The 12800-nt window shown below is 37.5% G+C and overlaps 3 protein-coding genes across 4 annotated transcripts in view; all 3 read left to right on the forward strand.

Annotated features, from left to right (window-relative positions):
• The window catches only part of polrmt (polymerase (RNA) mitochondrial (DNA directed)), a 511894-nt gene that overhangs the window by 137626 nt on the left and 361468 nt on the right, over nt 1-12800 (forward strand). The gene's annotated exons all lie outside the window — the stretch shown is intronic.
• atp5f1d (ATP synthase F1 subunit delta) overlaps nt 1-12800 on the forward strand; it is a 55012-nt gene that overhangs the window by 12227 nt on the left and 29985 nt on the right. The gene's annotated exons all lie outside the window — the stretch shown is intronic.
• tmem161a (transmembrane protein 161A) overlaps nt 8773-12800 on the forward strand; it is a 398404-nt gene continuing 394376 nt past the window's right edge. The window contains exon 1 of the mRNA XM_061033449.1: nt 8773-8782. The gene's annotated coding sequence lies outside the window, so the exon portion shown is untranslated. The remainder of the gene's footprint in view (nt 8783-12800) is intronic.

Below are 12800 nucleotides of genomic sequence, written 5' to 3' on the forward strand. Positions count from 1 at the left end.
ACTCAAATTCAAAGCGCATCGTTTCAATCCAATGGTCAGATGACGACAACCACTGGGTGTGATATTTTTTGGATAATTTAACTTTGGCATGAAGTTTGTGAGTCTATCCTCCTTTTCTCAAAGAGCATGGTGTTCCAAAGAAATGTAGCTCCAACCTGCTCTTAGATAAAGTTTGCCCGTTTATCATCTTTACTGCCACGTATTGTATGTTGTTCGTCACCAACCATGTAGCATGAATAATTTCTAGGTGAGAGAAGAATATAAAGTTTCATCACTTATCAGTTATTCATTTTCAGTCCTGTTGTGAATATAGTCTAACAGTCTAGGTGCTAACTTGGTATGAATCACAAGTGTGAAAAGTGTGTGCCACGCAGTCTGTCCTCTAGGACAGCTTCATTGTCCCCTATATTGCATGATTTTACCACCAAAAAGATTTTGAGTCATCACGAGTAAGGAGCTGGTATAATAAAGACCACATAATAGTTGGTAAGTTGACAAAAAAAAAAAAAACACTATATGATATAGAAAAGAGGACACTGCCATTGGCTGCTGTCTCTGGGGTGACCAAACATGGATGACCAATTTTGATTTCTCTTAGAAATGTTGACTCTGCATCTAGTTTTCAAACCTTGGTAAGCTGCAAAAGCTGCCATTAGTTGACCTTAGGCTAAAATACAACAACTTGTAACTCCTTTAGCCAATATATTAACCTAACAGACATTTATTAAACTGATACATTTCTAAGACCATAACAATATAACCAACAAATATAGTTTAATTGAACATTTTAAAGAATAAATGTTACGGTTTTTCAATGAATTCAAACCACATTTTTCATTACATTGGCCTGCCAATCTGGGGGGAAATACCAAAAAAGGATTAGGTGAAAACTAACACAACATACCTATGACCCCTCCAGGCATTTGTCTGGCAGAGAGATAATGAAAGATAATATAATCCATTATATAACACATCCATTGAGTATTGCTGAAAACCACCTGAATGGGAAATGTTGTATGATTACAGCTATTTCACCAGATTCTGAGAAGAAAACATAATATTTTTGTTGTTTGTCCTCATATTACACTGAAAGTCGGTGTCCACTTTTCATAATTGCAGGATGCTTGAGGTCGACCCTGGAGAAAGGTTTTTGATAACAGATCACTCGTCATAAGCAAATAATAACTGTCGTGCTTACCTATGAAGCAACAATTTTACTCACCAACAAGCCTGTGATAAAAAAAACAAAGTCCAGATAATAATTTTTTCGGTAGTAGCAGTGATGCTTATTTCACCCTATATATATTTTGTGCAGGAAAAAAACCATTGGTGGTCAATGTAAATAAGAGAACACAGTTCACATCTAAGTTAATGTTTTTCGTCTTTTCCTGTTGCCTTTATCCGGTTCAATTGGAGCGCATTTACTATGAGCCTCACATCATCATCTGCAGTGTTTACCTTGCCTGTTTTGTGCAAATGGATTTGTTTGTCGGCCGAAAATTGCTGTCAGACCAGTCCTTGTCAAAGCGCATGCAGTGATCACAACCTGTGAAATGGGGCAGACTGCGCAGCATCCGATCGCTCAAATATACAAAAAAAATCTGGTTCTTTTATAGACTTTCACCTTGCTTTTTTTTTACATGCTTATAAATTATTAACAAAGAAAAAGTAAGCATTTTAGAAGAGGTTTTAAGATGTTACTGTTATGTTTCAACTGAAAAAAAATAAACAGATGACTTAAAGCTTTAACATCCACACACTAGGTGATCTTTGTTGTCAAACTAGCCACACTGATAAATATCGCTTTATCGTCTTTCCCAATTTCCCTGCCTCCCTCTCTCTCTTTCACTCTCTGTCTTTCCCTCTCCCCCTCTCTCTCTCTGAGCTATTTCTTTAAAGACTCTTGACTGCTCAAGAGCTCATGCTGGCAGCAGTTACCATGGCAACAAATGACTGAAGGCTGTGTGTTGCCTGTTATTATGTGGAAAACCGTCAGAAATGGATAAATAAAACAATACGGAGGAGGGAAAGTTTTGATTCTGTCTTTCAGGATTGAGCACCATGTGACAACTGTGAACTCATAGACTTTGATTCATTGTATTGGTAAAAAGAATAAACAAACAAGCACTTTTATGTGTCAAATATGCACAGAATGATACTTCTATTATTGTCCCTTAAATGCCAACATGATTGTACTTTTCAATGCTTGTATATTAACTGCTGTCTTTGATTACAGATGGATGTTGGACAAGCTGATTTTGAAAATCTTCTTTCACCTATACTTCTCTGTGGTGAAATAACGATGAATTATTCCACAGATCTAATGCCATATATGGTAACATTGTCCTCGGAGTGCCAGGCAAATACAGCCAACAGAGGACAGGGTAACAAAAACGAAAAGTAAGAGTCATTGCTGATTAAATATTTAACCAAGCAAAAGGGCAGATGGGTCTTTAGAATTAATTACCCTGCTCAGTGTAAATATGAACATTAGGAGCGACTTACAATCAGTCGAAGCTCCGTGCTGGAGTCTATGCAGTATTAATGACCGCCAGCAAAAGCAGCTCACCTCTTAAAAGGGAACATGTTCACTGGCTTCTGATGCAAGCAGTGCAGTTTAACCGTTAGTCTAGTTAATGCATCAGGAGCAGTCTCAGTAAACAAAGAAAAACACATAAACAAGCAGCAACAGGAAGACTAATTATTTTTAGCTATGTTAGAAGAAGAGCTCCAGGGTGGGAATGTCTGTGTTGTTTAGTTCGTCCACACTAATATCTCAACACCTACTACTTCATTGATCATGAGACAATTTAGTGCAGACGCTCCTGTAGGAAGAAACCCATGATAACTATGAACATCCACTGACTTCTCATTTAAAACCACCAAGAGGTAAAAACTTGGATTGAAAGTTCAGTTTAAATCCGAAAAACAAATAAGGTACACATTAGCCTCGCCTCTACTTTTTGTTTAGTATCAACCACAGATGTTAGCATGTTAGCAAGCTTTACTAAAATGGTATAGTAAACAATACGCCTATTAAACATTGGGAGCTTTACATCATCATTAGGGAAAATTAGTGTGTTTAAATTAGCATTTAGCTAATAGCCCTGGTGCTTGTATGGCTGAATTCAGATGATTCAATGACAAAATGGCCCATTTACCATGCATCTTCCTTACTACTTAAACATTGATTTAAATGATACCTTTCTAGCCATTACATTAAGGATGGGATTTTTTCTTTAAAGGGATAAATTCTATTCTCAATCAGAAAGGATAAATAATATAATTATAGGGAAAAGGGAGATGTCACACTGGCCCCTGAGAAAATTCCAACCAAAAATACCTTGGTTAAGATGACATCTTTTATTTAAATATTGAAATAAACATGTGCTGTGTATTTCTACTCAAATACTGTGAAGCTTCTTTTTAATCTCCAATTGAATAACATAATCTTATCATGTACGTATTTGTTGCTCGAGAGTCCAAAAATAAAGTGATATTCACATTAGAACCGTTGTCATTTTTTTTGGAACATACAGTTATGGCACAGGTGAGATTAGTAGGCTTTGGTATCATGGGTAAAGATATCGCTTTTGCTGTTATTGTGTACCAAGTCCTTGGAAGGTATACAGCATACACCTTCACATGTCCAAAAATCCTTCTGTTTGAATTATTTTCAGTGTTCGAAGTCACCGATAAATGCCGTTTTATTTTATGTAACTGCAGTGGTGGAGGTGGCGGAAAAAGATGAGCTGTTTAATGTTAGAGACTGGGAGTGGGTAGAAGAGCACTCAGTCACAGAAAAAAAAAACAGTTTGTGGAAAGAATGGATAATGACAATCACAAGGGATAAAAAAAAAGGCAAGAAAATAACAAGTCAAACAAATATAGAGTTTGTGACATGTGACAAGAGCACAAAGAAGCAAGCATTCCCCGTGAGCCTCCACTTACAGAACATGAAAGCACACACATGCACCTCCCACGCATCACACACTCTACACACACACCTTTCCACACTTGCACCCACACAAACACACGCACACACACACACACACACTACTTCAAGCGGATAGGTTTTTAAAAAAAGAAGCTCTGCACACACACTCAGTCACTCACAGCTACCTACCTCATGCCCCTGTGGCTCAGCTGGCATCACTCGTGCTCTGTGAGCGGTTACAAAACAAAAGGTCTTCATCCCTTCATCTCCAAACATTACTCACTGCTCTTACAGGGGGGGTGGGGAGGGGGGTGCTGTGTGTACATGTAGTGTGCCACTCTATTCAATATTTCTGATAATAGGAAGGACATGTGGGCCATTTCTGTCTTTTGGACGATGTCTAATCCGAACAGGAGATGGCCACCTACAGAGGACACATGGAGTATGACGGTGACAGTGAATAAAAGCATTGTGAAACCGTCTTTCATAAACTTGCCCTGTTGCTTTTGTATGAGTCCTTGTTTAGAGTTTTCTATTGGCTGAAGGCCGTTGGAAACACGTTGAACACCAAGGATATTTTTTTTGAATATCATTTCACGTCACATTTTATGTAACAGGCTGATCAGAGAGAAGAACTCATATTTTCTTGCATTTGTTGATTAAACTCACACTAAAGCATCCATTGAAACTGGATTACATTTAATTCAGAGTATTTTTAATGCAGGTCATGTCTGTTAAGCTCCCACCATCTTTCGAAATTCCTCCTGCCTCCCGCCTCCTAACATCCTATACCTATATTGGCACCCCAAAACGTATAGATTTTTAAAAGGACACATAAATATGAACACCAAAATGCATGAAATAAAGGGTTACGTTTGGTCATAACTGACACCTACACCTCCAGGCCTTTCAGTAGAAAATGAACTTCAAACTGGTAGATTAGTAGAAATAGTTACAACAAGAATGCAAGGAACAAAGGTACATACTGATACATTTATATTGTAAAATACAAAGGTCAGTCTGAATATGCCAGTCCTAGTTTGTTGTTCATGGTGGCTTTGTGTATGGTGGGAGTTATAGAAAGTGTCAACTCAAATCATACTGTGACTTTAGGGCTGCTTTTTCACCATATGTTCATAATTTAAATTTCAAAGGTACAAGTGATTGTACCTGCAGCATTGTACTGTTACATGATGCACACCACAGTGACTATAGCATATATATATATATATATATATATATATATATATATATGTATATATATTTTTTTTTTTTAATATTAATTGGTAATCATATTATAGAACCTTTTTGTTATGGACATCTAGATGTAATACAGCTGATCTATCTTCCCATCTAAATATCAAATGTAAAAATAAAAAAATATTAAGACTTCAATATTTGAGGCTATAATTATGGGTTTAATGAATACAAAGTTATTCTTGTGAATATTAATTATTAATAATTCCTTAATAATTTTCAAGGAAGTTTCTTGGAAGAACAGAAAAACCTTAGGTACAATTTATGGTGAATTTTCAATTAAACAAATTTACTGGAAAGTTATTTTTCTTATATTTGTTGAATTGTATTCTGGCTAAATGACTCTCTATTCCCCCAATGAATCAAAATGAAAATTTCTCTCCCCCCTCCAGATACAGTCTCATATGGATCATAAAAAAGAATGATGCATTTCTATTTCCAGGAAATTTGCATCCAAATTATAATTCCCAGCAAATATAACTGTTTCTGTGTAGGAGCTAGAGGAATTGTAGTAAATGATTTACATTTTTAGGGATTTTATAACTGAATATCTTAAAAACAAAAAAATAAACAAGATGTATTTTCACTATTCTTGATCCTTTTCTGAGAATATAAAACATTTTTTTTTTTTCATTTGTCATATTAACTGCCACACACAGAACTCTGATTTCTTGAAGTATGACCTGCTTCATCATGAAACGCTGAGTGATCATATTCAGGATGATACTGCTGTAGTGTTAGCAGCAGCGATGGCCTGAAGAGGGATTTGTGAGCTGTACAACAGAAGGTGCTAGCAGGGCTCAATATGTCTTTGTCTCTTGTTTGGCTAATTACAGCATGATGCCGGTGTCAGCCCTTTGGCAAGCCAACATATGCAGACACACACAGTCTCAGCAACACAATCACATGCAGATATTCACATAAACACTCAGGTCCATAATGTAGCTACAGAGTTACCTTAAATATGAGTGTTGTATTAGCTTAGAAGCTTTTTAAAAACCAGGATCAAGGCTCATTCGTACTAGTGTCTGCACATGTTTTAAATGAATGTTACTAATGTCACAAACTGGCTCCAAGTAAGTGACAAAGAAGGGACTCACAGAAGAAATATGGTTTAAAAAAAAGGAAGTTAATTTGTTGTAAACTAAAGTTAAAACAATCCTAAATGTATAAATGAGATTAATCAGTCATGTTTAGTGTTGTGAAGTGCAATGAAAACCAAACCAGGTGGTGGAGGCCTAGGAGGAAAACGGTGAGAGATGTTAAAGTGGATGTCACTCAAATAAGCTGAGGCCTAACACAGGTGTGAGTGACTGAGGTCCCTCCTTAGCCTGCCCATTGGCTGCGGAGCCAGGAAGCTAAACCAACCAAACCCATGCAGGAAAAAGTGCTGGACAGCACTTATTTATTGATTGTTGCAATTTTTTTTTTTTAATGGTCTGTTTGTTATTTGTCTGGTACTCTGTCGTGGCCAGGACTCCTTTGTATAAGAGATTGTTGTAAACTGAATGCGGAATCTAAAAGCATAACACTAACAGTCATATTTTTTGCAATTCATTTCAGGCTTAGATGTCACAATTTACAGGATACAGCAACATTTTGGATAAGTCTGTTTCTACTGTAATGGCTTCATCATACTTTTGAAATAACTTTCCCCCATCTTTTCACTTTTATTGCTGTGACTCTTCGATGAGTCAAACAAGGTCAGAAAGGCTACAGTGTAGCAACATCTTCCAAGCTGTTTAAAATCAAGCCTCTTCAATCATAGAGTCCATCAGTGTGTTGCTGCTGCAGGCAGTTGGAAATTAGAGAAAATAATCAGAACATTTTTGACTACAATATACGATCCCCTCCTCCTGAGGTGGGACCTGTGTTTGGGGTCACAGGGGAAATTATGTCTTTTTAATTCATGGGCCTATGTTGTATTATTGTGTTAACTTTCCATTTGGAACATTTATTTTTTTCCGTAGTGGAGCTTAATGAGCTTCCTGGAACTGTGGCTATGTCCACACAGGACCCAATTAATTCAATATGAGGACCATCACTCTTCCCTCCCCTCACTTCGGTGTCTTGAGTCTCTAACACCTCCCCAGCAGTGAGATACGGACAGAGAAACGGTCGGATTCATTTTACTACCCGATAATTGTCGGTAAGAATGTCAGAGAAAAGTTGTGTTTGTGTGTGCGTGGGGAAATTAGATTAACGCTTGACAAATCGGAATAAGGACACTGATTATTTAAAAACAACTTAACGACTGTATTTTAACAAAAATGTTCATCATTCTTTATTCTAAATGTCTAAGATGCATCTAACTAATCTTGAATATGAACACATTAAAAAAAAAGGCTGTTTCGGCAGAGTGCTGATAATCCCCTCATCTGACACCTATACCCACAATAGCGGTGACAAGCACTTTAAAAGAGTTACATTGAAATAATCCATCTTTATGATTGTTGGGCCATCCAGGCTTAAGACAGGCAAATGATGGACTTGGGCCTGTATCTCTTTGAGAAGCCTCATTTGAGTTATTTACTGGGATCACAAAGAGACCTAAAGGACTCCTACTCCCAGAATCCCCCGTAATACTTCACACCTACGCATGAAGAAAAGGGGGGACCTGAACCCCTCTCTTCTCATTGGAGGGGACCTAAGGTAGACCCCCCATGGAGCAGGCCAGGCTACAAAACTCCAAGACTTCCATTGTTCTTTCTCTTTCCACGCGCTGACTTCAAGTGTTCGGAGACACAAGCTTACCTCCTGTTTTTGCAGCACTCTTCTTTTGTTTCAAGTTTCGGCAGGTAACCCGCGGCCTAAGCACAGGCAGTGTTCTGAATTCCGAGATCGGATTGTCCAGTGAACGCATCTCAGTTTCTTGGAGAGCGTCAGACTATAACAGATTATCAGAAAGATAACGGTCTTATTCCGTCCTGCAACGAAAGGACATCAACCAGGTCTTTGTTAGGTGTGCGCCATCTTAAGGGCGACCACGTGGGTACGACACCATCTTCCCCCCCTCTTCCCCCCTCCATCTTTCTCTCTCATCCACAGACACACACACACACACACACACACACACACACACACACACACACACACACATCTACACTTTTACACCTCTTCCACAAGCCTTGCTTGATAATGTTTGTTTGCTTAGATTAGTTTGTAATAGTCATTTGTTTGATTAAGTTCATTGATTTTGGATTGATGTTGCTTTGTTTAAATAAATTCTGTTATAATTTACGAGAGAAGTTTTTTTGTGATTTCTGGTGTATTTGCATTGTGATATAAGATGGGTGCGAGGGCTTTGTGTACGGATTTCACGCCTTCAATTTATTAAATATAGTTATTAATTATTAATAATATTAGTAATTAAGTAACTAATTTGAGACTGATTTAAGTGATATTTTGGTTATATTTCCATGATTTCAGGGTGGTGCCCCCAGAGTTGATTAAACATAGTTTAATGATATTGTTATTTATATTATTAATAATTAAATATAATTATCAAAGAATATAACCAAAGTTGACTAGATAAAACCCCAACATGATGATGGTCTTGTTTGCCTTTGTAAGTCCTATAAAGACTTCAGTATTAATGTTGGACTTTTTCTTAACCATCTTAAAAGTCCTCATTTGAGCTTAAATTAAATATTTAATTAATGTCCCTTTCTACCTCTAACTCATCATAAAAAAAGTAAAAAAATAAATAAAAAGAATAATTTGGCGATTACTACTTGATCTTCCCACATGTCCATTCTTCAATTCTGTATTCTGTATAAAAATCTTGAATCTGTACTTTGTCTGTTTTATCGTGTTCATTTATGGTGGATAATGTTAATAGTTGTATCAAACACCTCCCAAGATTAATGTAAAAAGTAGGGTGAGTAATACTTAGGCTATTTCAAACTGACATTAAAGATCAACTCTTCTCCAATTCCCCACTACTTTTTGTATCGTCCTTTAACTCGACAATGTCCAGGATTACAGTGTTAACACACAAAACACATTTTTCACTGACAGTCAAATGAAAAAAAAAAAGTTGTATTCAGCCCATTCTCTATCATTATTCTGTAGTAATTGCAGTTTTATTGAGTTCAATCAACCCACATCACATGAAGATTTCTGGCTGTTAATATATAAGCCTACAGAAGAACCATAACAATCAAAACTATTTTTTTTTCACATTATGAATTCAGATTGTTTTTTTTGTGTGTTGGTATGGCAAGACTCTATCCTACATGGCTTTTACTTATCAAGGGCATCTGAGTTTAACACCCAAACACATCAGTCCAGCAGAGTAGAGAGGAGGGGGGCACAGGGTTTCATACTGCAGTGCTGAGAGACAGAGAGACAGAGAGAGACATACATAGAGAGACAGAGAGAGAGAGACAGAGACAGACAGAGAGAGACACATAGAGAGATAGACAGAGAGAGAGAGAGAGAGAGAGAGAGATGGTTGTAGTCAAGCAGTTAGTCTGTTTCTGTTCATTCCTTTATTGCTTTTTTTTTATAGAGGCTTTTATGCTCGCTCTGTGGGCCTATACACTGCCCTCTGAAACCCCTTTTTTCCCCTAAATGGTTTTACCGGAAACTTACATTTCTCCTTGTTAGCTGGCAGCCACCAGCAGCTGAATTCGCACGTTAGAGGAGAGCTTGTCTTTAGGTTGCCATGGCAACAGGGTGAGTCATTCTGCTGCAGTCAGTTTAGTCACACTTGCACTGACTGTACGTTTCCCTGTTTCTCGTCCCTTTTTCTTTTTTCTCCATCTCACTGTCCCTCTGCCTCCACGCAATCCACACAAAATACACTCACACACGCAACTGAACACACATTGCATTCCGATGAAACATTTTGTTATTAAGACTGTTTGTTTATAACTGTAAAGACGGGGTAAAAAAATGGATCTAAAAAAGTGTTGTGTGTTGTTTGTGAGTGATAGAGCAGGCTGATAAGTGCGAGTGCAATGTCGCTGCTCTCGATCTGATTACTTATTTATGGATCAGGCTAATCAGTAAACCGACAGCTGAGAAGCACACTGTGAAGAGGGTGGGGGGTGTGTGAAGAAATGAGGGAGGCAAAAAGAGGAAGGGGGCACCTTACTCTCATTCTTCTTCCCACACACTTGTTAGCTATGATTAAATGGGCAAAATTTGGCAGAAATCAATGTTTTTTTGTTTTTTTTAATGTAGTTCCATTGCCATTACCGGAAGTTAATTCCTGTTTTCCTATAAGAGGACATTGCAAGAATACAGTTGTATCCCATCGTTAGCAACACTCCCCCGTTTCATAAATGAGTCGTCAAACACCTCACTGTCACATAGGTGTCACAATACTCAAATTAGGATTTTCAAAGTTGGAAAAAAAAGAGAAAAGGAGCTTTTATAGTTGAAGTGGGCTTCATATGCTGTTTGCTTTCTTGCTATGCAGCTATTGCAAAATATCAACTTTTGTCAAACCCTTTTTTTCAAGGCTTATTTTTTGGGCATTTTTATGCCTTTATTAGAGAGATAGGACAGTGTGGACAGAGTCAGAAATCACGGAGAGAGAGAAAGTGAGTAATGTCATGCGGAAAAGGAGCCACAGGTTAGATTTGAACCCGTCTGCCCACTTGGAGGACTTCAGTCTCCATTTGTGGTGCACACACACTAACCACCAGCGACTCTTCTGACCTTGTCAATCATAAAGTAAGGAGCTGCATTTGATTTGTAAAAAAAAAAACCTCAATATGAATGAGATGACATCTGATGATAAATTGAAAGCTGAGGGTGAGCAAACTGCTTTCGTGTAATTTCTGAATAAGGACGTCATGTTAAAGAAATAGGATGTACAGTGAGGCTTATTGGAATGCTATGTTTTATTGAGGCTCAAAACAGCTGCTCCCACTATACTGTCTCTTAATACGTCAGAAGAAGTGTAGCAAATATAACACAGCATCTGGTTTTATCTGCCATTACTCCAGAGCCTTTGTATCACTCTACTTTTGCTTGTATTTAACAGACATGTAGATGGTTTGAACTCCCTTTAATATACTTCACAGCCATGACAAAATTGGCAGTAAATTTGGTACAGATATTCTCCCCTCTTGAATAACACATCCTTGGTGAGCCCTTGGTTCTCTCACTGAGCCTTCACATAGTTGCCAAATTCAGTGATATCATACTGAGTCTATGAAAGTAGAACCTCAGTGGTAATCTGAAGGGAATTTATGCCTATCTTTAAACTGTTTTCTGTGTGGAAGTGCAGCTAACCATCAGTTCTAGATCAAATACCTCAACTTGAGTGACCTGAACTTCCTATGTCATGAAAGCCAGTACATCAATTATTTTAACTTTTCAGCACACAGAGGAAGACCGGACTGTTGTGTGATTAAAAGCATAGTTTGATAGTAGTGGGTGTGGGCATTCAGATGAAATCACTGCGTGTTGCATGGCTTGCATCATTAGTCTTGTTTATCATTACCTAAACCTGCAAAAACTGATATGACTACTTAATGACAGCAGATTAAAGCTGTGAACACAACACGACACTTTATTTTAAATTCATATCATACATTTTTAGCAAGCAGTTGCTTACTTATACCTTTTAGGTGTTATAGATAGAGGAAGATATTTTATATCTCCTAATAACAACACATGCAAGCTCACATGTATTTACAATTTAGTACCATAAGTATTTTCACTTCAGGATTGGGACAGTTATTTCCAAACCCAGAAAACTGCTCCCCTATATAATTCAATACCATGGACACCACACCATATTTTCATTGTTGGGTTGAGATCGCTTTGGATTTTTTTTGTCAAACTAAAGAATGTAAAATTGAATGCACTGTTTGATGTATTACATTAGATGGAACCCTGCAATGGCGTAATATCAGTGTGAGATTTTAAGTTGGGTTAAAGAAAATCGAGAAGCGAAACGTTTAAAAGTGGGACTTCACGTGTGTACATTCAGAAATACACAACGCTGTTCCACCCTGCCAGCTCAAAGATTTTACAGTGATCCACTTTCGCCTGTTATTTCATCCGAAGCCAGCTCAGAAGCTGAAGGACAGCAAGGTGTAACATAGGCATAACAATTTCATTTGAACAGACAATGTAAAAGGGGCTAGAGAGAGAGTGTTTTTTTTTAACAGATGCATCGTACAATATCGATGAGTGTGAGCCAAAACAGTGAATGTGTGGGCCAAAAACTATAAAAAGAAACTGAACTGCTATGATCCCAGTGAAGCCAAGATGTTGCTGCTAATAATTCTCTTTAGGCATACATAAGTGTTAGAAAAACAAAGTGGAGGATCCACATTTAAAAAACACAAAAATATCTCATTAAACAAAAAGGACCAAATGGCAAAAACAAAAAGCTTTCTTCTGACGAGCACAAAGTCCATCAAAGTCGACAAAAAAATCCAAAAGAAGGGAAAAACAAATCACTGGGGGAAGTCCTCACAAGAATACGGGTAGGTTGATGTATGAACTGACACAGAACGGAAGAAACACAGATACTAAATACAGGGGCCAATCAAACACAGGTGAGACTAACGAGACAAAATACTTTTCCACTGTTCATGATCAAATATGAGCAGGAAGAAGAGCAATATGTTATACCTGT

Source organism: Labrus mixtus, chromosome 3 (genome assembly GCF_963584025.1).
Source record: "Labrus mixtus chromosome 3, fLabMix1.1, whole genome shotgun sequence".
Lineage (NCBI taxonomy): Eukaryota > Metazoa > Chordata > Actinopteri > Labriformes > Labridae > Labrus > Labrus mixtus.